Genomic DNA, 22,869 nt, shown 5'->3' with positions numbered 1-22,869 from the left:
TATTTGAAGCAAATGTCTCGAAGACTGTCAATACTCTTGGGTCGTCGTCTTCTGGGGGGTGTTGTTCTGGGGCATCCTTTATAAGGATGTCCTAGCCGCTCTTGGCTACCTGTCGTAGTATCCAACATGCTCTAAGGCTGTGGGTTCCACAGCCTCTGTTGTTGTATGTATTTTGCATGGGCCATCGAGCCACCCTTCCAGAACGGTGTCGTGCCGTATAGTGGCTTTGTGTTTTTTGAATGATGGACTGGGTGTGCCCCGAGGGTATGCCCTTTTCGCCTGAAGGGGAAGTTGGGTTGGGGCTGGTGGTTCCCAGCGAGCTGCCAGAGTTTCCCAGGCGCTTTCCATCACGCAGTATTTTTGTACGATGGTTGCTAAGTCGACAAATTTTAGTATGCGGCGTCGATTGATGGCGTTGAGGATTCCTTCGTCCGCACAGTTTTTGCAGAACACTGATATTGCGTCCTTGTGATGAAAATCCTTTACCTTGTCCTTGACAAGGAGGAATCTGGCCCAAAAGTAGTGGCCCCTCTCCTGAGATTGCTCTTTTATTCTCCTGAGAGCCTCCATGTCCGGGTGGGTGGGTGGAATTAAATCCGAACCCCGACCCAACCGGTTGTCCGGAGTCCGACGACCTTCCGGACTAGACAGTCCGGGTTCCGGAATATCTTCTGATTGTTTGGAACCGTCGTCCGATGCTATGTTCGGAGGGCTGGTTGCATCCTTTCGCGGGTGAGTATCCGACTCTTCATGAACGGCGACCCGAACATAGTCCATCTTTAATATAGAGGAAGACTTGCCGTCCTGCTCCAGGACTGCCACGATCTGGTGGGTGATCAGTGGAGTTTCGGTCTCTCCCTAATCGGTTTTAGGCCCGATCTGATTGTAATCTGTGACGATTCCCAAAGCGGCAATGCGATCTAGGAACTCGTTTAAGGACGAAAACTCAACCGGATCCATGTGCTTGGAGTGCTCGGAGTTGATGCAAAGGGGATTTTCGATGGCCCGAGTGTGACACCCCAAAAATTTGGCCTTGTTTTATTAAGTTAAAATTTTGCCAGGAATTAAAACTTTGGATTTCTGAGCTCCATTTTGATTTTTAAGTCATTTCCTTCCCTGTTATGATGAGTCTTTCCCAAAGAGAAAACTTTTCAAATATGTTATTGGACTTGTTTAACCTCTCAAGAAAACCTTTCCTTTTATCAGTGTAACTAATTAACTAAATTAATTGCTTGATCTTTACTTTCTTGGAAATAGTTTTTCAAGGTTAAAATGGCCTTATGTGAACCACAACCATTTGATAAATTCACTTAAAATTCCCATAAAAAATTGGAGATGTCATGTGATGTTTTTAAATCACTTTTATGCAAAAATATATTTCCTTCATGAAATATTCTGAGCCCTACACTCAATTTTTCTTCTCTGGTCCAGAGTGCATTTTGCACTACAACCCATTTTTATATTTCTTTAAGACTTCTACCAAAATTAAGGGAAGTCAGTAGGAGCCTATTGTTTCACTTTGTGCAAAAACCTATTTATGTTCTTTGAAAAATTTGAGTGTATCAACCTCTTTTCCATTCTGGTCCAATTTGAGGATTTGTACAGCAACCACCATTTTAGTTGCTCCTATACCCTTGATTATTTCTCCTACTTGTAGTCCTCCATGTTAAACCCTTAAGTCCAGGAGCATGCACCATTTGGATCATTTTTGGTTCATGAAATAATGCTATTTATTTCCTGTCCAGAAATGTAGTTTTGCAAAACTTGCACTAGCAAGTCTCCCCTTTTGTCCAAATAACCACACCACTCTCTCTGCATCTAAAGAGACCCCAACCTGGAAGTTTTTGGCCACCCCAAGACTTGCCTAAGTGCCATTGGCATTTTGTCAAACACCCTGCGGACATGTTCTGTTTTGACATGAATTGTGGCATTGCACCGTGAGCTTGCACCGTTGATCAAACAAGCATGTCCACTAGACTCCCAGTTGCTCCTAACCTCGATCTGGTAAACCCCACCCTCACCTGCGACCTCTAGCATGCTCTGGCATTTCGTCGAGCACACTCGGTGCGTGCACTGGGCGCGCCCAGAGCGCGCATATGGCAGCCGCGCACACGAGCCGACACGCTGGCCCCACGGCTTTGGCCCGCTCTGCAGCACCACGCCACGCGCTCCCCTCCTCGCAGCAACGCGCCAAGCAGCCCCCGCCGCGCCCGGCAGGCCAAGCGCTAGCCGCCGCCGCCGCCCGACAGCCCTGCGCCGTTCAGCGCCGCCCAAGCCTCGCCCGCTCGCCACCTGACCATTGGAGCAGTGCGAGCTCATCCGCAAGCGTGTCTGCTAGCCCTCGTCGCCGCCACGTCACCCTAGCTACAGAACGTCGGTTCGCCGGAGAGCTTATCCACGGCCGCCGCGGAACCGCCTTGCCTCGCTTATAAATGGACACCCCGAGCCCCCTGAGCACGCAGGCGATCTCATGCTACCCCCACGGCGCTCCCCTGCCTCGCATTCGACCCGGGGAGGCCTCCTTCCTCATCTCCGGCAACTCCTGCCGCCGCCACCGCCCCGGCCAATCCGGCACCTCCAGTACCTCCCCCTCTCCGTTCTCTTTGCCAGTAACTTCCTCATTCCCCTGCGAACCCAACCCCCTACTTAATTTTGATCGGGAGCCATCGCCGCCAACAAATCACTTTGTCACCGGAGCTTCCCTCCGTCGCGGAGCTCGCCGTCGGCGATTTCCTCCACCTCCGATGACCCTACGACCACCGGGAGAACCGCCCCAGCCGTGCAGATCCATCCCTACCCTCGGGGGCCCGCGAGGAGCAGCCAAACGCCGGCGACGATCGCCGGAGCCCCGCTCCGCTCGGGCAGAGGAGGGAGACGACGCGCGGCGACTGGTCAAACCTGACCAGTGGGCCCCTGGACCCACTGTCAGCGACCCCGCACCGTCCACGCTGGAGTAAGTGGAGGCGTCATACCCGTAATACGTCTTCTCTACGCGAAAGCGTAATCTCTTCAAAACGTTTTCTTTTCTGTTTTAATTTAAAAACAGATATTGACCAGAACTTTGACTGGCTATAACTTTTTAAATATAACTCCAAATAAGTTGATTCTTTTTCCTACCTTCCTCAAAATTGATCTAGTTTATTTTAAGATTTATTTGAAAAATTTTCAAGCACCTTTTTGGTTCTGTTTTTGAAATATGTGTTAATTCAAATATATTTTCAAATAGGATTTTGGGAAAGAGAAGAAAACTTTCAAAAGTTTGGAGAGCACCCTGCCTTTCCACACATTGAAGGAAAGCATTCTGAATCCCGGCATAATATTTTTGGTGTGATCATTGATGCATTTATAACACCACCGCATTTCGATGGACTTGTTATTTCATGTGATATGATCATATGCATGGGTGCATGTTATTGATTTCCATGCTGTTGGAAATGAACACACTTGTGATGATAATCATCCTCATGTGCCTTACATGTATACCGGTAGGAACCGGGAAAACCTCTGCCTTGGGTAGGCATGAGTTTGTCGCCGGTCACCGTCGGGACGGTTATGTCCGGTATGGCATGGTAAGATATAATGAGTGTTGATTGTATTGGTTTAAATATATTCGTTATACTAATCATGCAGGGAATACTTAAACCTCCTGAGTCGACCGTAGATCGAGTCTTGTTCCAGTAACCCCATACTTGTTTCGTACTACCACTCGTCTCTAGAGCAAGTAGAGTATGGTTTAGTAAGTTGTCAACCTCTTTCCAGCACACACCGTACAGAGAGGCCATGGTGGAAGATACCGGTTGTAGCTGGTAGGCAGGCCACCTGGTCCGGGGGCATGGGTGTTTCCGGTTGGGACCGAGAGGGGAGGCCACCCCTTAGAGCGTGCGATATAAATTTGATCCCATGCTACGCGAGGTTGTAGCCTCCCCACTTAGAGTTTTCTTAACAGGTGTCGTGGGTGATTCCAGACACGTGTGAGATAAGCTGGTGTGTGCAAGTTAGGTGTGTTTTCAACAAAAAGACCGTAGATGGAATTAGTCCCGATGGACTAAAGAAATCCGTTACTCATGGGTAAAGAGTACACCCTCTGCCGAGAATAAACCTATTCGAATAGCCGTGTCCATGGATAAGGATTTCAGTCTGGGATGGGTCAGGTGTCGGTCTTAGTGTCGGTCTTCGGAGGTGAAACTGTTAACCAGAAAATGGAATTACTACTCGTGACTTGTGATGACTATGATTATTATTATTGTTGACTAACCCATGATATTATTGTTATTATCGAGTATCTCTGGGATGGTTCTACCTCCAGGATATTCATTATGATTGTTTCTTTTAAAGCCCTTTATGTGGTGTCGCTCAGACGCCCGACTGCGGCATTTCTTTTAAAGCCCTTTATGTGGTGTCGCTCCGACGCCCGACTGCGGCATTTCTTTTAAAGCCCTTTATGTGGTGTCGCTCAGACGCCCGACTGCGGCATTTCTTTTAAAGCCCTTTATGTGGTGTCGCTCAGACGCCCGACTGCGGCATTTCTTTTAAAGCCCTTTATGTGGTGTCGCTCTGACGCCCGACTGCGGCATTTCTTTTAAAGCCCTTTATGTGGTGTCGCTCAGACGCCCGACTGTGGCATTTCTTTTAAAGCCCTTTATGTGGTGTCGCCCAGACGCCCGACTGTGGCATTTCTTTTAAAGCCCTTTTTGTGGTGTCGCTCAGACGCCCGACTGTGGCATTTCTTTTTAAGCCCTTTATGTGGTGTTGCTAAGACGCCCAACTGTGGCATTGCTGGTTATTCGTTTTCATAAATTCTAATACTACTTTGTTATTGCAATTTTATAAATAAACGCAGGCACGCATCAGAAATTTATTTACTATTTTCGACTGACGTCATGAGCATAAAATGTTTTCAGCACATCATTGTTATATTATACCTGTGTTCATAATGTTTGCGAGTACATTCAAAGTACTCACTGGCTTGTCCCTGGCTATTGTCTTGGCCAGATTTTCTTGCACGGAGAGGAGCGACGCGATGCCAGCCCCGGAACCCACACAATGGAGATAGCAGCCTCGCGAAGATAGGAATTAACCTGGTCAGCTGTTCCCGTGGGAAATGGAGTCCCATAGACACTGATGTTTCACAACCCGCTTCTGCCATCAACCACTAGAAACCATTTGTTGTACTCACAGGCCAGAATGGTCTTGTACTACATATTTTGTATTTTGCTTGGAATTTCTATATCAAGTTGGAGCCTCATCAGCTAACAGTAATCCTGGGGCTGATGAGCACGACGGTGTTTTCTGGGAATTTATTACCCGGAAAAACCCAGTCGTGATAGGCTTGGTATCAGAGCCAGGCTGACCATTGGCTAATCCTATCTTAGCCAGGTCAATAAACTTAGGCAAACCAACCCACCAGACCTTAGCAAAACCCCAGCCAAGCTTCTCGTGCAAGATAGCCACACAGTGACCCCAACACCTTTTGGCAGTCGGTGCCCAACCTATCAACCTAACCTGTCACTCATGCGCCAGTGACCGGCCCCTAAATAGTCCTTTCTCGCAAGCGTGCGAAGGAAGACTCCGTCCCCTTTTTCTTATAAAAAGGGCACACTAGCCTCAACCCAGCACAGCACAGCCGCTACCCCCAAACCGAGCCACAATGCCTGGCCCTGTCGTGCACAACGAAACCACAGCAACCAACCTTGGAGGTTTGGTGACCATCCTCGCAAACCTCACCCGTCGTGCCTACGCGTTAGAGGAGCCACCAGAATATGTTGTGTATCAAGGACCCATGAGCGGTGAAGACCGTCAATTCTGGGCCACTGTGCACATTTACGGTAGGAGTCTAGCACCCGAGCGCCCCTACAGGTTCACTGGAAGGACAACTTCCTTTGAGCCACAAGCCATCCAGCTAGCCGCTCGAGAGGCTATAGTTCATCTCAGGCACTTGTCGCCCAGAGTTAACTGTCGCTCGTTCCACTACTACCCCAAGCGTGAAGGGTATGGTAGACCACCCCAAGTTGCCAATGGAGATCACGAGACGGACCCCGCATTGTTGCACCTAGTGCGCTATGTAAGTGCACTAGAGGCACTGTTCGACCAGATCACTATTGATCTAATCGCAGCTCGTGGAGAGCTGGTTCGTCGAGCCCCGGCGAGAGGAGAAAACGAGCCCAACGCCGACAACCCAGTCGTGCTGTTTGGACAACCGATCAAGACCCCGAGGTCTGCCCCAGCCATCGGCCAAGGTGCTGCGATAAACCCAGAGGTGCTTCGTCGCATTTTGGGAGCACACTCCAACGGGGTTGTGGCCAACAATCCCCGCGATGGTCATCATCACTACCCCGACCCTGCAGTTCCTCCGCCATCTCCGACTAATCCCGGCAGAGAGACACGTGGAGAAGCCTCGACATCCACCAGGCACGCCCGTTTAGACATAAACGAGGTAGACTAAGCCGTATGAGTAGTACCGAGCCTCAGTGTATCCTCGCTTTGTAATCACGCGACCGTGTATATTAACACAGCCTGTCGTTGTGCCTCTTCTTAATAGTAGCCTTGCATGTTTGGTCAGCGCATAGCTGCATATTTTCCGGGCACAACTACCAAAACCAACCCGACGACAACCACAGTAACACGTCTCTTTATGAGATATGTGTATCTCTGACACTGACCTGACCTTTGGAGCTAAGCTGGCAAATTTATTACCTTTCACCACGGTAAAACGATCCGGCTCCATTGCTATATAAGGGCCACCTTGTGACCTTACCCATCAACCCTCACCTTGTGCACCACACTCGCACTTTTTCCTGTCATGCCGAACCCCAGCATTCATCTAAGAACCCCAGATGCAACCCCAGGTAGCTTTGTCAAAATATTGTGGGATTTTACCCGCAGTACCATGGGTTCTACCCAGCCACCCCAGTACGAGCTGTTCAAATCGAGGATCACCCCATCCACCTCGGAATATTGGGCAGCAGTACACATTCCTCCTGTAGACCCCAACCAAGATCCAATAGAAGTTTCCTTCGTAGGGAAATCTATGCCAACCCCACACTTGGCCATAGAAGCTGCTGCGAAAGAAGCGATTGCTCGTCTTCGATCCGCAGTACCATATGCCCGCGAACGAGGATATTATTACTTTCCGAGCCGTGCAGCACCCGGAGAAATAACATCTTTTCTCGGTGGACGTATTGAGAGAGACCCAGTTCTGGCCAACCTTATCCAGTACATCATTGCTCAAGAGCATTTGAACCAACGAGTGATGGATTATCTCCAGAGCCTCGCAGATTTAAATCTTCAGATTGCCATCGGCAGACCACTGAGACCCGACCCGGAGAGACGCATACATCGACTGGTCAATCCACTTCCTCCAATAGAAGAGGAGTGTATTCCTTTACCAGAGACATTTTATCAGGACCCCGTCCAGTTACCGTTTTCATTTTAGACGTCGCTACTATATTTGTTTTTGCAGCATTTATATTTATGTGTGTGACTTATGCGTAATACCCTGAGTTTGTACGACGAGTCAATTATTTGGCTTCTACTAGTGTGTGTAGTTTTTATTGTGGTTTATGCTCCTTTAAATTAACTGTTTTTCCCTCGCGAAATCCTGGAGCGAGATTTCTTTTCCCTAAGTTGCTACACCTGCCCCTTCTCACGACGCGGATTAATTTCGCACAGCACCACGCGCAGACTCACAACCATAATCATTCAGACACATACACTGTTTGCAAAACTTTGCAACGGCGTTACATCCAGCTAATCACCCCCCCTAACGACAGTTAGCACCCGGCACACTCCATCTACTCTTCATGATCACCACCACCGCGGAGAGCCAACACCCGAGCCGTAGCATCGCGATACTCGTCGAAGATTATCGTGCACAGGAGCACAGAGAGCCCCAGCAGCGTCGCCAGCCCTCCGCATATCAGGATCACAAACCAGTCCGGCATCGCCTCCGCCATTAGAGCCTCGACCGAGCTTCTGTAAGCAGTAATGGAGAAAGAAGGAAGAGGAGAAGTGAGGCCAGATGTGAGGAAGAAGAGAGAGTCACCCCGGCCGTTTTTATAGCTCGAGCTCGGTGTATGGTGGGCGAAGTCCACCAACGCCGCTCGTCGCCGATCACCGGTGTTCGGAGTCGAATCCGCGAGCAGTGCCGACAGTGCGCTGGCCCGCGAGGTGAGTGCACGCTGCACCGGCAGCTAGCACGCCGCGCACTACCACGGTACGGCCTAGATGCCCTACACACTAGGCGTCGCTGGTGGAGAAAGCGCGCGGGAGAGAGGAGGAAGAGAGAGCCCGAGGTAGAAGGAAGAGCCAGTGGGAGAAGAAGAGGCTGACAGTGGGCCCCGGGTCCACCTGTCGGCCAGAGAGAGCACTGTGCTCTCGGGTACGACCAGCGTATATCCAAATTTAGGAGTTATCCGAAATTTATATCCAGCGTAGAAATCGCCCGTTTTTGTCCCGGACCGTAGACTTTTCCACGCGGCACCAGTTTTCACACTGTGGGTTTTCACCACTTATTGCCCTCTCACTGTAGCCACATCATTATTGCGTAAATATTTTCTTAACACCGCTTTTAGCAAATCTCGAGGACGAGATTTTTCTTAAGGGGGATAGTATTGTGACACCCCAAAAATTTGGCCTTGTTTTATTAAGTTAAAATTTTGCCAGGAATTAAAACTTTGGATTTCTGAGCTCCATTTTGATTTTTAAGTCATTTCCTTCCCTGTTATGATGAGTCTTTCCCAAAGAGAAAACTTTTCAAATATGTTATTGGACTTGTTTAACCTCTCAAGAAAAACTTTCCTTTTATCAGTGTAACTAATTAACTAAATTAATTGCTTGATCTTTACTTTCTTGGAAATAGTTTTTCAAGGTTAAAATGGCCTTATGTGAACTACAACCATTTGATAAATTCACTTAAAATTCCCATAAAAATTTGGAGATGTCATGTGATGTTTTTAAATCACTTTTATGCAAAAATATATTTCCTTCATGAAATATTCTAAGCCCTACACTCAATTTTTCTTCTCTGGTCCAGAGTGCATTTTGCACTACAACCCATTTTTATATTTCTTTAAAACTTCTACCAAAATTAAGGGAATTCAGTAGGAGCCTATTGTTTCACTTTGTGCAAAAACCTATTTATGTTCTTTGAAAAATTTGAGTGTATCAACCTCTTTTCCATTCAGGTCCAATTTGAGGATTTGTACAGCAACCACCATTTTAGTTGCTCCTATACCCTTGATTATTTCTCCTACTTGTAGTCCTCCATGTTAAACCCTTAAGTCCAGGAGCATGCACCATTTGGATCATTTTTGGTTCATGAAATAATGCTATTTATTTCCTGTCCAGAAATGTAGTTTTGCAAAACTTGCACTAGCAAGTCTCCCCTTTTGTCCAAATAACCACACCACTCTCTCTTGCATCTAAAGAGACCCCAACCTGGAAGTTTTTGGCAACCCCAAGACTTGCCTAAGTGCCATTGGCATTTTGTCAAACACCCCGCGGACATGTTCTGTTTTGACATGAATTGTGGCATTGCACTGTGAGCTTGCACCGTTGATCAAACAAGCATGTCCACTAGACTCCCAGTTGCTCCTAACCTCGATCTGGTAAACCCCACCCTCACCTGCGACCTCTAGCATGCTCTGGCATTTCGTCGAGCACACTCGGTGCGTGCACTGGGCGCGCCCAGAGCGCGCATATGGCAGCCGCGCACACGAGCCGACACGCTGGCCCCACGGCTTTGGCCCGCTCTGCAGCACCACGCCACGCGCTCCCCTCCTCGCAGCAACGCGCCAAGCAGCCCCCGCCGCGCCCGGCAGGCCAAGCGCTAGCCGCCGCCGCCGCCCGACAGCCCTGCGCCGTTCAGCGCCGCCCAAGCCTCGCCCGCTCGCCACCTGACCATTGGAGCAGTGCGAGCTCATCCGCAAGCGTGTCTGCTAGCCCTCGTCGCCGCCACGTCGCCCTAGCTACAGAACGTCGGTTCGCCGGAGAGCTTATCCACGGCCGCCGCGGAACCGCCTTGCCTCGCTTATAAATGGACACGCCGAGCCCCCCGAGCACGCAGGCGACCTCATGCTACCCCCACGGCGCTCCCCTGCCTCGCATTCGACCCGGGGAGGCCTCCTTCCTCATCTCCGGCAACTCCTGCCGCCGCCACCGCCCCGGCCAATCCGGCACCTCCAGTACCTCCCCGTCTCCGTTCTCTTCGCCAGTAACTTCCTCATTCCCCTGCGAACCCAACCCCCTACTTCATTTTGATCGGGAGCCATCGCCGCCAACAAATCACTTTGTCACCGGAGCTTCCCTCCGCCGCGGAGCTCGCCGCCGGCGATTTCCTCCACCTCCGACGACCCTACGACCACCGGTAGAACCGCCCCAGCTGTGCGGATCCATCCCTACCCTCGGGGGCCCGCGAGGAGCAGTTAAACGCCGGCGACGATCGCCGAAGCCCCGCTCCGCTCGGGCAGAGGAGGGAGACGACGCGCGGCGACTGGTCAAACCTGACCAGTGGGCCCCTGGACCCACTGTCAGCGACCCCGCGCCGTCCACGCTGGAGTAAGTGGAGGCGTCATACCCGTAATACGTCTTCTCTGCGCGAAAGCGTAATCTCTTCAAAACGTTTTCTTTTCTGTTTTAATTTAAAAACAGATATTGACGAGAACTTTGACTGGCTATAACTTTTTAAATATAACTCCAAATAAGTTGATTCTTTTTCCTACCTTCCTCAAAATTGATCTAGTTTATTTCAAGATTTATTTGAAAAAATTTCAAGCCCCTTTTTGGTTCTGTTTTTGAAATATGTGTTAATTCAAATATATTTTCAAATAGGATTTTGGGAAAGAGAAGAAAACTTTCAAAAGTTTGGAGAGCACCCTGCCTTTCCACACATTGAAGGCAAGCATTCCGAATCCCAGCATAATATTTTTGGTGTGATCATTGATGCATTTATAACACCACCGCATTTCGAAGGACTTGTTATTTCATGTGATATGATCATATGCATGGGTGCATGTTATTGATTTCCATGCTGTTGGAAATGAACACACTTGTGATGATAATCATCCTCATGTGCCTTGCATGTATACCGGTAGGAACCGGGAAAACCTCTACCTTGGGTAGGCATGAGTTTGTCGCCGGTCACCGTCGGGACGGTTATGTCCGGTATGGCATGGTAAGATATAATGAGTGTTGATTGTATTGGTTGAAATATATTCGTTATACTAATCATGCAGGGAATACTTAAACCTCCAGAGTCGACCGTAGATCAAGTCTTGTTCCAGTAACCCCATACTTGTTTCGTACTACCACTCGTCTCTACAGCAAGTAGAGTACGGTTCAGTAAGTTGTCAACCTCTTTCCAGCACACACCGTACAGAGAGGCCATGGTGGAAGATACCGGTTGTAGCTGGTAGGCAGGCCACCTGGTCCGGGGGCATGGGTGTTTCCGGTTGGGACCGAGAGGGGAGGCCACCCCTTAGAGCGCGCGATATAAATTTGATCCCATGCTACGCGAGGTTGTAGCCTCCCCACTTAGAGTTTTCTTAACAGGTGTCGTTGGTGATTCCGGACACGTGTGAGATAAGCTGGTGTGTGCAAGTTAGGTGTGTTTTCAACAAAAAGACCATAGATGGAATTAGTCCCGATGGACTAAAGAAATCCGTTACTCGTGGGTAAAGAGTACACCCTCTGCAGAGAATAAACCTATTCGAATAGCCGTGTCCATGGTTAAGGATTTCAGTCTGGGATGGGTCAGGTGTCGGTCTTAGTGTCGGTCTTCAGAGGTGAAACTGTTAACCAGAAAATGGAATTACTACTCATGACTTGTGATGACTATGATTATTATTATTGTTGACTAACCCATGATATTATTGTTATTATCGAGTATCTCTGGGATGGTTCTACCTCCAGGATATTCATTATGATTGTTTCTTTTATAGCCCTTTATGTGGTGTCGCTCAGACGCCCGACTGCGGCATTTCTTTTAAAGCCCTTTATGTGGTGTCGCTCAGACGCCCGACTGCAGCATTTCTTTTAAAGCCCTTTATGTGGTGCGCTCAGACGCCCGACTGCGGCATTTCTTTTAAAGCCCTTTATGTGGTGTCGCTCAGACGCCCGACTGCGGCATTTCTTTTAAAGCCCTTTATGTGGTGTCGCTCAGACGCCCGACTGCGGCATTTCTTTTAAGGCCCTTTATGTGGTGTCGCTCAGACGCCCGACTGTGGCATTTCTTTTAAAGCCCTTTATGTGGTGTCGCTCAGACGCCCGACTGTGGCATTTCTTTTAAAGCCCTTTTTGTGGTGTCGCTCAGACGCCCGACTGTGGCATTTCTTTTTAAGCCCTTTATGTGGTGTTGCTAAGACGCCTGACTGTGGCATTGCTGGTTATTCGTTTTCATAAATTCTAATACTACTTTGTTATTGCAATTTTATAAATAAACGCAGGCACGCATCAGAAATTTATTTACTATTTTCAACTGACGTCATGAGCATAAAATGTTTTCAGCACATCATTGTTATATTATACCTGTGTTCATAATGTTTGCGAGTACATTCAAAGTACTCACTGGCTTGTCCCTGGCTATTGTCTTGGCCATATTTTCTTGCACGGAGAGGAGCGACGCGATGCCAGCCCCGGAACCCACACAATGGAGATAGCAGCCTCGCGAAGATAGGAATTAACCTGGTCAGCTGTTCCCGTGGGAAATGGAGTCCCATAGACACTGATGTTTCACAACCCGCTTCCGCCATCAACCACTAGAAACCATTTGTTGTACTCACAGGCCAGAATGGTCTTGTACTACATATTTTGTATTTTGCTTGGAATTTCTGTATCAAGTTGGAGCCTCATCACCTAACAGTAATCCTGGGGCTGATGAGCACGACGGTGTTTTCTGGAAATTTATTACCCGGAAAAACCCGGTCGTGACACCGAGAGGTCATCATCGGCTCCGCGACCGAACGGGCGATCATAGTAAAGTCGCCCAGCCAGAGGGTTTGGCCCGAGGCCAAAACCTCCCCTGCGATGATATTGTCTTTAATTACAAGGCGATCCATCGAGCCTTTCATCGACGGCACAGTGGAACTCTCAATGAAAGCACCAATGTCAGTGTCAAAACCGGCGGATCTCGGTTAGGGGGTCCCGAACTGTGCGTCTAGGATCGATGGTAACAGGAGACGAGGGACACGATGTTTACCCAGGTTCGGGCCCTCTCTATGGAGGTAATACCCTACTTCCTTCTTGATTGATCTTGATGAATATGACTATTACAAGAGTTGATCTACCATGAGATTGTAATGGCTAAACACTAGAACTCTAGCCTATAAATATGGTAATGAGTATACGTGGTGTCCTTTTTGGACTATCCCCTTCGGTTTATATGGACAGTGAGGCGGTCTAGGGTTTACCTAGAGTCGGTTACATAAGAAGGAATCTTCGGTCTCCAAGCTTGCCTTCCACGACAAGTAGAGTCCAATCCGGACACGGTGCAGTCTTCGGCCTTCATGTCTTCACAGCCCATCAGTCCGGCCCATAGATAATAGGCTGGACGCCCGAGGACCCCTGAGTCCAGGACTCCCTCAGCCTCTACGGGGAAGATCCACCTTGGACTCAAGACCTCTCATGACGTGAACTAGGGACCCAATATTTTGATGAGAGACAGATAACTACGATTTTGGGTGGGACTTGACCCCATGATCCGACAAACAACCGTACAGGGAGAACCGCACACGACTGATATCCACGGCAATCATTGAACCAACTCCAAGGTGTTATCGACCGAGCCAACGACGCGATCGACCTATCCAGGAAGGATTGTTCCTGCAAGCAAATCGATGAACATGCAAGAAAATAATAGCCAAGCAATCTAAAAATTGCGGACATTATTATGGAACGGCCACCGCTTCTGTTGGTCTCGGGCAACCGACGTAGAAGAATCAGCCACGGTCGGGCCGTACGGAGGCCGAACTCCCGTGATGACCCAAAGTTATATTAACGCATCAAAAGAAAAACCTTGGCCACCATGTTGCTTTTATTGGTCCACGAAGTTAAAGCCGAATTGCCCTGGGCCTTGTGCCTTGGTCTCATTGCATGTAGCATGCATGATGCGTGAGTTAGCCTGCTAGAAGTGATGCATGCAACAAGTGGTACCGCCATGGGTTTTAATGTATGGTAATCTCCATCTTCTAATTCTTTGATCCCTTTCCTCCTGAGTACAAGTAAATTGAAACATGAGTGTAATGTCATATTCTCGTCAGTTAAATCATGTGTATGAAAAACCGAAACTACCTGGTTATTAATTGGTTGTGTAATATTTGTAGACATTTTGATGATAGTTATGTCCACATCCTCCTCCCTTTATTGAAAAGAAAGTCGTTCTCAGCTTTCAATTACCTAGAACACATCATAGAGCAGAGCAAAAATAGATGCAGCGTATATAGGCCGTTTTGAAAGCATTAGATCATGAGGATGAAATAAATTTGTTATAGCACCATTAGGAATATCGTGAAAAGTTTAATGCTACACAAAGTCTATGTCTGAATTATGGGGATGCAAAATAACTATATGGGTACACTTCATACCCGGATCACAAGTTGGGACACTAAATGGAAACATGCAAGAATTGATAGCAAGCATACTGTGCATAGTACGATACGTTGAGTTAGCTTTCCCATCATTTATTATTTCATCAGGGGTGATAGGAAGCAAGTAGATGGTTTTTCCTTCAAACACAAGATTATACAAATTTTTTCTACCATGATGAGTAACACTATCATCATATTGCCAAGGTCGACTTAACAATAAAGAACAAGCTTGCATAGGTACAACATCACAGTCAACATAATCATTATATGAACCAAGTGTAAATCGTACTCGCACATGACATGTTACCTTCAACTTACCACAGTCATTGAACCATTGGATGTAATATGGATGGGGGTGTCCCGTAGTGGTGAGGCAAAGTTTCTCGACCATCTCTATACTCACCAAATTATTGCAGCTTGCACCACCAATGATCACACGAACGTAATGCCGTTTGACAACAAACTTATTTTGAAAAAGATTATGGCGTTGAGGCATCTCAGTATGCCCCACCTGGGCACTAAGTACTTGCATGGTTACAAGACTTGGGTACTGACCGGCCATCTCAGCATTAATATGTATCTCCTATGTGTCATGCTCCTTAATGTCACCTGCATTATTAGTGGCAAGCATAGCGTGTGTATCTTCATCCAAATCACTAGCATAGGAGTACTCACCGTCTTCCTGCACAATGAATGTTCGTTTATTTGGGCAGTCCTTCATCAAGTGCCCGCCACCTTTGCATATATGACACTTCATGTCCCGTGTGCGTCCAGACGAAGTGGTGGGTGCTAGAGAAATTTCTTTTGAAGCCTCGGATGATTGTGGAGCTAGTTTTGAACTTGATGGGTGTGCACCATTGTTCAATATAGGTGGTGTTGACCCAGTAGTAGACGGAACGGTAGGAGAGGGTGTCCATGATGAGCGGTGACCTGTAGAAAAATTACCTCGTCCCTTGTTGTGTCATCCCTATACTTCCCTTTTAGCTTTACAAGCAAAATGAAACAAACGAGTAGTAGAATTGTACTCCTTATAGTCCAATATATCCTAAATACCATGATTCAAAACACCTAAAAATCTAGCCATCATAGCATCATGGGTTTCAACTAATCCATGTTACACTAAGCCAGTTTGCAATTCTTGATAATAATCCTCTATAGAACTGCTACCTTGTTTTAAACATTGCAATTCATTTAGTTTATCACGAGCATAATATGAAGGAACATAGCATTGTCGTACAGCTTGTTTTAAAGCATCCCAATTAGTAGTTATGTTATTTTCATTAATACGGCAATATTCACTCCACCACATGGAAGCAAAGTTTGTAAATTCACTAGTGTCTTCCCTAATTCTTTGGTTCTCAAGAATATCATGACATGCAAATTTTTCTTCAACTGAAAGTTCACAATCAAGATAAACATCTGGATTATACTTACCATTGAAAGCAGGCATAGTAAATTTAATTTTAGCACTAGAGTGGTCGTAATCTCGAACTTCATACCTGGGTGGACCTCGTGCCATACCTGGACGGTTGAAACGCTACTGTTGATGAGCACGGTCATTGTGGCGGTCGACCGCTTGGTCATCCTCGGTGTCACCGGAATAATCCTTGTAGTTGTCCCCATATTCCTCGTGGACATGAGGAGGAATGTGTTGCTGCTGGTTAATGGTGGTGGCATCGGTGGCAGTAGCTAGATGTTGTGGATGACCCATAGGCACACGACGAGCTCGCGAAATAGCGGCGACACCCGTGGAGTTGCAAGGATCAACGTTGTAGTTGACGAGGGGTGCGGTCAGCAACTCGTCCAGAAGTGAAAAGATGTACTTTAGTTGTGTGTTTGTAACACCATGTGCCTCCTCTATGGCCTTGAGCCTCACTTCGACCGCAATCTGAGCACCCTCAAGTTCAGCGAGACGCTCGGTGGTGACTTTCACATCTGCGGTGAGACCCTCAAGTGTGGGTTGATCCTGTGCCATTGTTAGTCAAAGAGAAAAAACATAGTGTATAAACCCTACCAACTAGTAGGACGTGGTGGAAAAAAAATTCGCTCACACTCAATCTTAGTATCAAATTCTTACTTGTTCTTACCAATGCAACAGGTGGTAATCGGCGCGTTGGTGTTGGGTTCAAGCGACCAATGAAGATTGGTTGGAGTGATAACCAGGAATCAGCGGAACCGGGACCTGTAGTTATTGGTAGGAAAAAAGTGTAGCTTGGCAAAGGCTTCTTAACTCACAATATCAGTGGCACAATTTAGCAAAAAGCAATGCAAGTTGAATAATTGCTCAAACTCCTAACTAGTGCTGGTAGTCGACTAGTAAGAGATAAAATAATCTAAGCCTAGATACTGAATAAAATGAGTGAAATTGCTGGCGGAAAAGATGAGGTAGCTCTAATAAGCTAGATATAAGTGAGTACCAATGAGTATATAACAAAGCTCCAAAAGATATGATACATGAATTTCAATCAAGTAGACAAAGTTATGTCCTGGGTAGCAAATAGAACAAAGCAGTCCAAAAGAGATGCTAGCTGGCCTGAATTGTTCTTTTTTCTTTCAATTTTTTTTCTTTCTTTCCTTTTTCCTTTTTTTCTTTTTTTTCTTTTTTTCCTTGCTCTTTTTCTACTAGGCTGTTGTAACAAGTATACACACGAGGAAGAGAACAGGAGAATAGAAAACATACAAACTCAAGTGCTACTAAAAGCTACAAGATCATGTACTAATTGAGATCACAAATTAATGGAACAGTGTGGCCGGATAACTACAAACGGTTATTGAGTAACAACGCACTACGGCAGACACACAAGGCACTGTTGTCTGATGTGAAGCGTCGAGACAAGGCTACATGTACAGGGCAGAGCAGGCGCGCGTGCGGCTGGCACAAAAAATGAACATGTATGCATGGGAAACAGCAGACAAGATGGAATTTTAACTGATGTGACCTCAGATTGCACGCAAGAATAAGCAAAACTAGAAACAACCCAACGCAATCTTGCTTTTGTTTTGGGCGGAAGAGATTTCTTTAGGGTGGACAAACACCAGATCGATCTAGTAGGTAATTCTTTCCAAAGGAATCTAAACCAACACTAGTATTCGATGAATGCAACCAAAAGTTCAACTACACAAATACTAGTTGCAAAAATTGCTAAAGGCTAAAAAGATAGGTGTGACAGATGAACTAATCTATTTTCTTGGCTTTTTTGTGGGTTGTTGGACTGAAAAACAATCTAACCTAATAAAACTATAAATCTCTCACCAATGAACCTAAAAACTTATACCACTTCATGTGTACTAGGGACCCGATCTTTCAATGAGAGGGAGATAACTACGATTTTGGGTGGGACTTGACCCTCACGATCTGGCAACCAACCGTACAGGGAGAACCATACATGATTGATATCCACGACAACCGCTGAACCAACTCCACGGCGTTATCGACCGAGCCAACGGCGTGATGAACCTATCCACGAAGGATTTTTCCTGCAAGTAAATCGAAGAACATGCAAGAAAATAATAGACAAGCAATCTAAAAATTAAGGATATGCTAGATGAATAAATCTCACAAATTGGGGTTCCGATAGGATGTCTTGACGGTTGCACTACCTGCTAAGTGTGAAGAAAAATAAAAATAGCAATAGCTAAACTTCTCTAAATAAAACCCGAGTCTAAACCCTAAAAGAGGCTAACTATTTATTAAGGAACGGCCACCGCTTCTGTTCATCTCGAGCAACCGACGTAGAAGAATCAGCCACGGTCGGGCCGTACGGAGGCCGAACTCCCGTGATGGCCCAAAATTGTATTAGCACATCAAAAGAAAAATCCTTGGCCACCACATTGCTTTTATTAGTCCATTAAGTCAAAACCAAATTGCCCTGGCCCTTGTGCCTTGGTATCGTTGCATGTAGCATGCATGATACGTGAGTTGGCCTGCTAGAAGCGACACATGCAACAAGTGATACCGCTGTGGGGTTCAATGTACGGTAATCTCCTTCTTCTAATTCTTTTATCCCTTTCCTCCTGAGTAAAAGTAAATTGAAACGTGAGTGTAATGTAATATTCTCATCAGTTACATCATGTGTACAAAGAAGTGAAACTACCTGGTTACTAATTTGTCATGTAATATTTGTAGACGTTTTTATGATAGTTATGTCCACATCACCTCAAGACCTCCTCACGGACATGAACTAGTTACCCTATGTATCTTCCTTTGCTGACCTTGGATCAGGTATGTCTTTGTGTTTCGACGATCTAGCACACTTGTGATCGTTTTTTATTGATTTGAGTGTTTACTCTCGTTTCCCCTTGTGATTTCCCTCGTGTTTCCCCTCGTGTTCTTCGTGTTCTTAGCGGGATCCCCTCCATTTCATGAAAGATCAGGCCCTAGGGTTCTACCCTACACCAGCGGTGTTCCCAGGGAGGTAATCGAGCACCACCTTGTTGTCTGCCCACACGCCTGACCCGTTAGCAGAAGGTCTGGAAGCAAGCCTTGGGGCGGCAGCAATTCATTGCAGAAGAGATCAAGAAACTTGAGGCAATTTGGTCAGAGGAGTGCTGCATAAAACTTGGTAAGCAAACCCAATGGTCATATGCAAGGCTAACGGAAAATGGAGGCTTTGCATAGATTTCACAGATCTTAACAAGGCCTACCCGAAGGATCCATTTCCCTTGCCGCGCATCGACCAGATTGTGGACTCCACTTCAGGATGTGGGTTTCTGTCTTTTCTGGATGCATACTCTCGATATCATCAGATTTTTATGTCCAAGGAAGACGAAGAGGAGACCTCATTTATCACCCCATGTGGCACATATTGTATCGTGTGCATGCCTTTCGGGTTGAAGAGTGCGAGGTCCACTTTTGCAAGAGCAGTCCAGATTGGTTTTGAATCACAGTTGTGTAGGAACATTGAACTATATATGGATGATATTGTGGTCAAGACCAATGATATATCAACCCTCATCCAGGATTTGGAAGAGACGTTTGCTAATCTGCGCAAAATCAACTTGAAGCTAAACTCGGAGAAGTGTGTGTTTGGCGTTCCCTCCGGCAAGGTACTGGGTTTCTTTGTGTCCCATCACGGGATAGAGGCCAACCCCGACAAGATCAAGGCTATCGAGTAGATTCAAGCATCCAAGACAGTTAAGGATGTGAGGCGTTTGACAGGGTGCGTTCCGCGCTTAGCAGATTCATCTCCAAGTCTACCGAGTGTGCCTTGTCGTTCTTCAAGATCTTGAAGAGGGCAGGACACATGAAGTGGACCCCGGAAGCAGATACAGCCTTGCAAGATTTTAAGACCTACTTGTCCTCTGTGCCTACTTTGGTTGCACCCAAACCACAAGAGTCGTTGCTGCTATACTTGGTGGCAACTAATCAAGTGGTTAGCGCAGCCCTAGTGGCGCCGCGGGAACTAGAAGAGACAGAGAGTGAGAACATCCCTGAAAGGCCAGATGTTGATCAAGACAAAGAAGAGCACGACATCGGAGGCTATCCCAAGGGCGCGACAAGGAAGAAAGTGGTGCAGCGCCGAGTATAATTCGTCAGCTCCGTATTGCAGGGGCTACATCCAGGTACTCTGGTGTGCAAAAGTTGATTTTTTAGCTTGTCACGGCCTCAAGGAAACTACACCACTACTTCCAAGCCCATGAGATCACAGTGGTCACCCGCTTTTCTTTGCAAAGGATACTCTGAAACCCTGAGGCTATTGGAAGAATAGTGGAGCGGGCATTGGAGTTATCCATGTTTGGCCTGAAGTTTGAATGCACATCAACAATTCAAAGCAGGGCATTGGCAGAGTTTATTGCATAATGGACGCCAACCCCTCATGAACAAGTGTTGGAAACAATTGTTCCCAGCAAGGAAGCGCCCCAAGAATGGTTTACGTAATTCGATGGTCCCTTCTCCATACAAGGTTCAGGGGCTGCCATGCTTCTTGTTGCTCCCACTAGAGAGCGCCTGAAGTACGTCGTCTAGATGCATTTTCCCCTGGAGGAGGCTACCAACAATACATCAAAGTATGAAGGGCTCCTTGCTGGGCTCAGGATTGCCACTGAATTGGGAATCAAGAAGTTGATCATTCCAGGATATTCACAAGTTGTGGTGAGACAAGTCAACAAGGATTACCAAAGTCCATTGTTGGAGGCATACGTTGAGGAAGTGAGAAGACTAGAAGAGCACTTTGACGGATTGCAAACAAAGCACGTACCCCATGTGGAAAACAGCATTGTTGATCATCTGTCAAAGTGTGCTTCGCAGAAGCTTCCTCTAGAACTAGCAACTTTTGTTCCCCATCTTACTTAGCCCTCTGTATTCCCATTAACATTGGCCCGAAAGAGTAGGAAATTAGACTCCCTTAAGCCTCTCCCGGTAGAGCCTCTCAGGGCTCCTGGTAGGGACCCTGCCGAAAACAACTCCCCTTCGATTGCCAGGCTGCACCCTCCTCCCGGGCCACTGGTCCCCGCGGTCAAGGAATGTGCCCCCATGAATGAGGAGGTGCCATTAGTCCTTGTTGCCGAGCCCCGCGCTCCCACTTGGGCAAGGCACATTGTCCACTGCCTCCAAACCGAAGAACTTCCCAAAGAGCAATAAGAAGATGAAAGAGTAGCCTGGAGGGCCAGTATGTATCAGTTTGTTGATTACACACTATACATAAGGAGGCCCAATGGTGTGAAATTGAAGTGCATTGGCCAGGAAGAAGGAAAGGAACTGCTGGCAGAAATAGACAAAGGCATGTGCGACTCCCACATTGGATTGGGGGCGTTGGTTGGGAAAGCATTCCGGCAAGGATCCTATTGGCCCACAGCCCTCCAAGCTGCGGTCATGCTAGTCACCAAATGTGAAGCATGCCAGTTCCATTCCAAGAACATCCATCTACCTGCCCAAGCTCTTCACACAATTCCTTTATCATAACCGTTTTCGGTCTAGGGGCTTGATATCCTCGGCCCTTTCCCCCAATCTGTCGGGGGCTTTGAATTCCTTTTCATTGCGAACAACAAGTTTACAAAGTGGCCAGAAGTACAAGCCGTGAGAAAGGTGGCTGCTTAGTCAGCTATCAAGTTCTTGAAAGGATTGGTGTGCCGCTTTAGGGTCCCTTCCTGACCATCACCTGCAACGGCACCCAGTTCATGAGCCACGCCTTCATGCAATATGTTCATGCCCTCGGACGTAAGGTCTCATTTGCCTCTGTTGCACATCCCAGAAGCAATGGACAAGTTGAGAGGGCGAACGCTGAAGTATTGCGAGGACTCAAGACGAGAACATTTGATAAGCTGCAGAAGTGCGGTAGGCGATAGATCGACGAGCTGCTGGTGGTTCTTTGGTCCCTCAGAATGACACCAAATCGAGCTACCAGGCACACTCCCTTCTCCCTAGTCTATGGGGCAGAAGCAGTTATCCCCATGAAACTCATTTACGGGTCACCTCGAGTGCTTGCCTACGATAAAGTAGCACAGTTTCAGCACTGACATGACAACACTGTGCTTCTCGAGGAGAACCGTCTCCGGGCTGCTACATGTGATGCATGCTACTACCAAGCCTTGCATCACTATCACAGCCGCAGGGTTCATGCCCGGTGTTTTTAGGAAGGCGACCTTGTCCTTTGGCGTGTTCAGTCGGGCAAGGGTGCAAACAAGTTGTCATCAAAGTGGGAAGGCCCTTACTGGGTAGTACGAGTCAACAGACGTGGCGCAGTCCATCTGCAGACCGGAGATGGCATTCGATTGCAAAACTCATGGAATATTGAGCATCTCTGTAAGTTCTACCCGTAAGGCGCGGCTGTCGGGCCCTGTCCAGCAGCCACCATTTCATACAAGCCTTGCCTTAGTTGCATGTAACCCTTTGTACAAAGCCAGGCGCAGACCCTGACCAACAGAGAAATAAGCGAAGCGCTGAGCCCCCCCCAACAATGTGCATGCATGCATAAGCATTTCATGAGCATCGCATGTTCATGGAGATAAGATCACATCTGGGATCATTTTCATCTGCATAAATTGCAGGCTCCTACCAAAGACTTGGTCTCCGAAAGGAGATGGAAAGATGAGCCTACACTGCGATCAAGGGCAAGCCAAACTGATAAGTACTTTCTCTAATCCATACATGTTTCTGTAAGTAAAGACTTGTGCATAAGAAAACCTCGCTGCTTTCTCTAATCCCTTGACTCGAATGTTGCTTCGGTCAGGATGGTCGTAGTGGCCTTTGGTGAAAAAAGATTGGCGGGGGGCTGGTCTGTCTTCATAATCTGCGCCCGGTAGGCCTACCTCCCCGGTAACAAAACAGAGGGTACTGGCAGGATAGCCTGCC

The sequence above is a fragment of the Triticum aestivum genome, chromosome 3A, assembly GCF_018294505.1.
Source record: "Triticum aestivum cultivar Chinese Spring chromosome 3A, IWGSC CS RefSeq v2.1, whole genome shotgun sequence".
In the NCBI taxonomy this organism is placed as follows: domain Eukaryota; kingdom Viridiplantae; phylum Streptophyta; class Magnoliopsida; order Poales; family Poaceae; genus Triticum; species Triticum aestivum.
The sequence above is the reverse complement of the archived record's forward strand: the minus strand, read 5'-3'. Positions refer to the sequence as shown.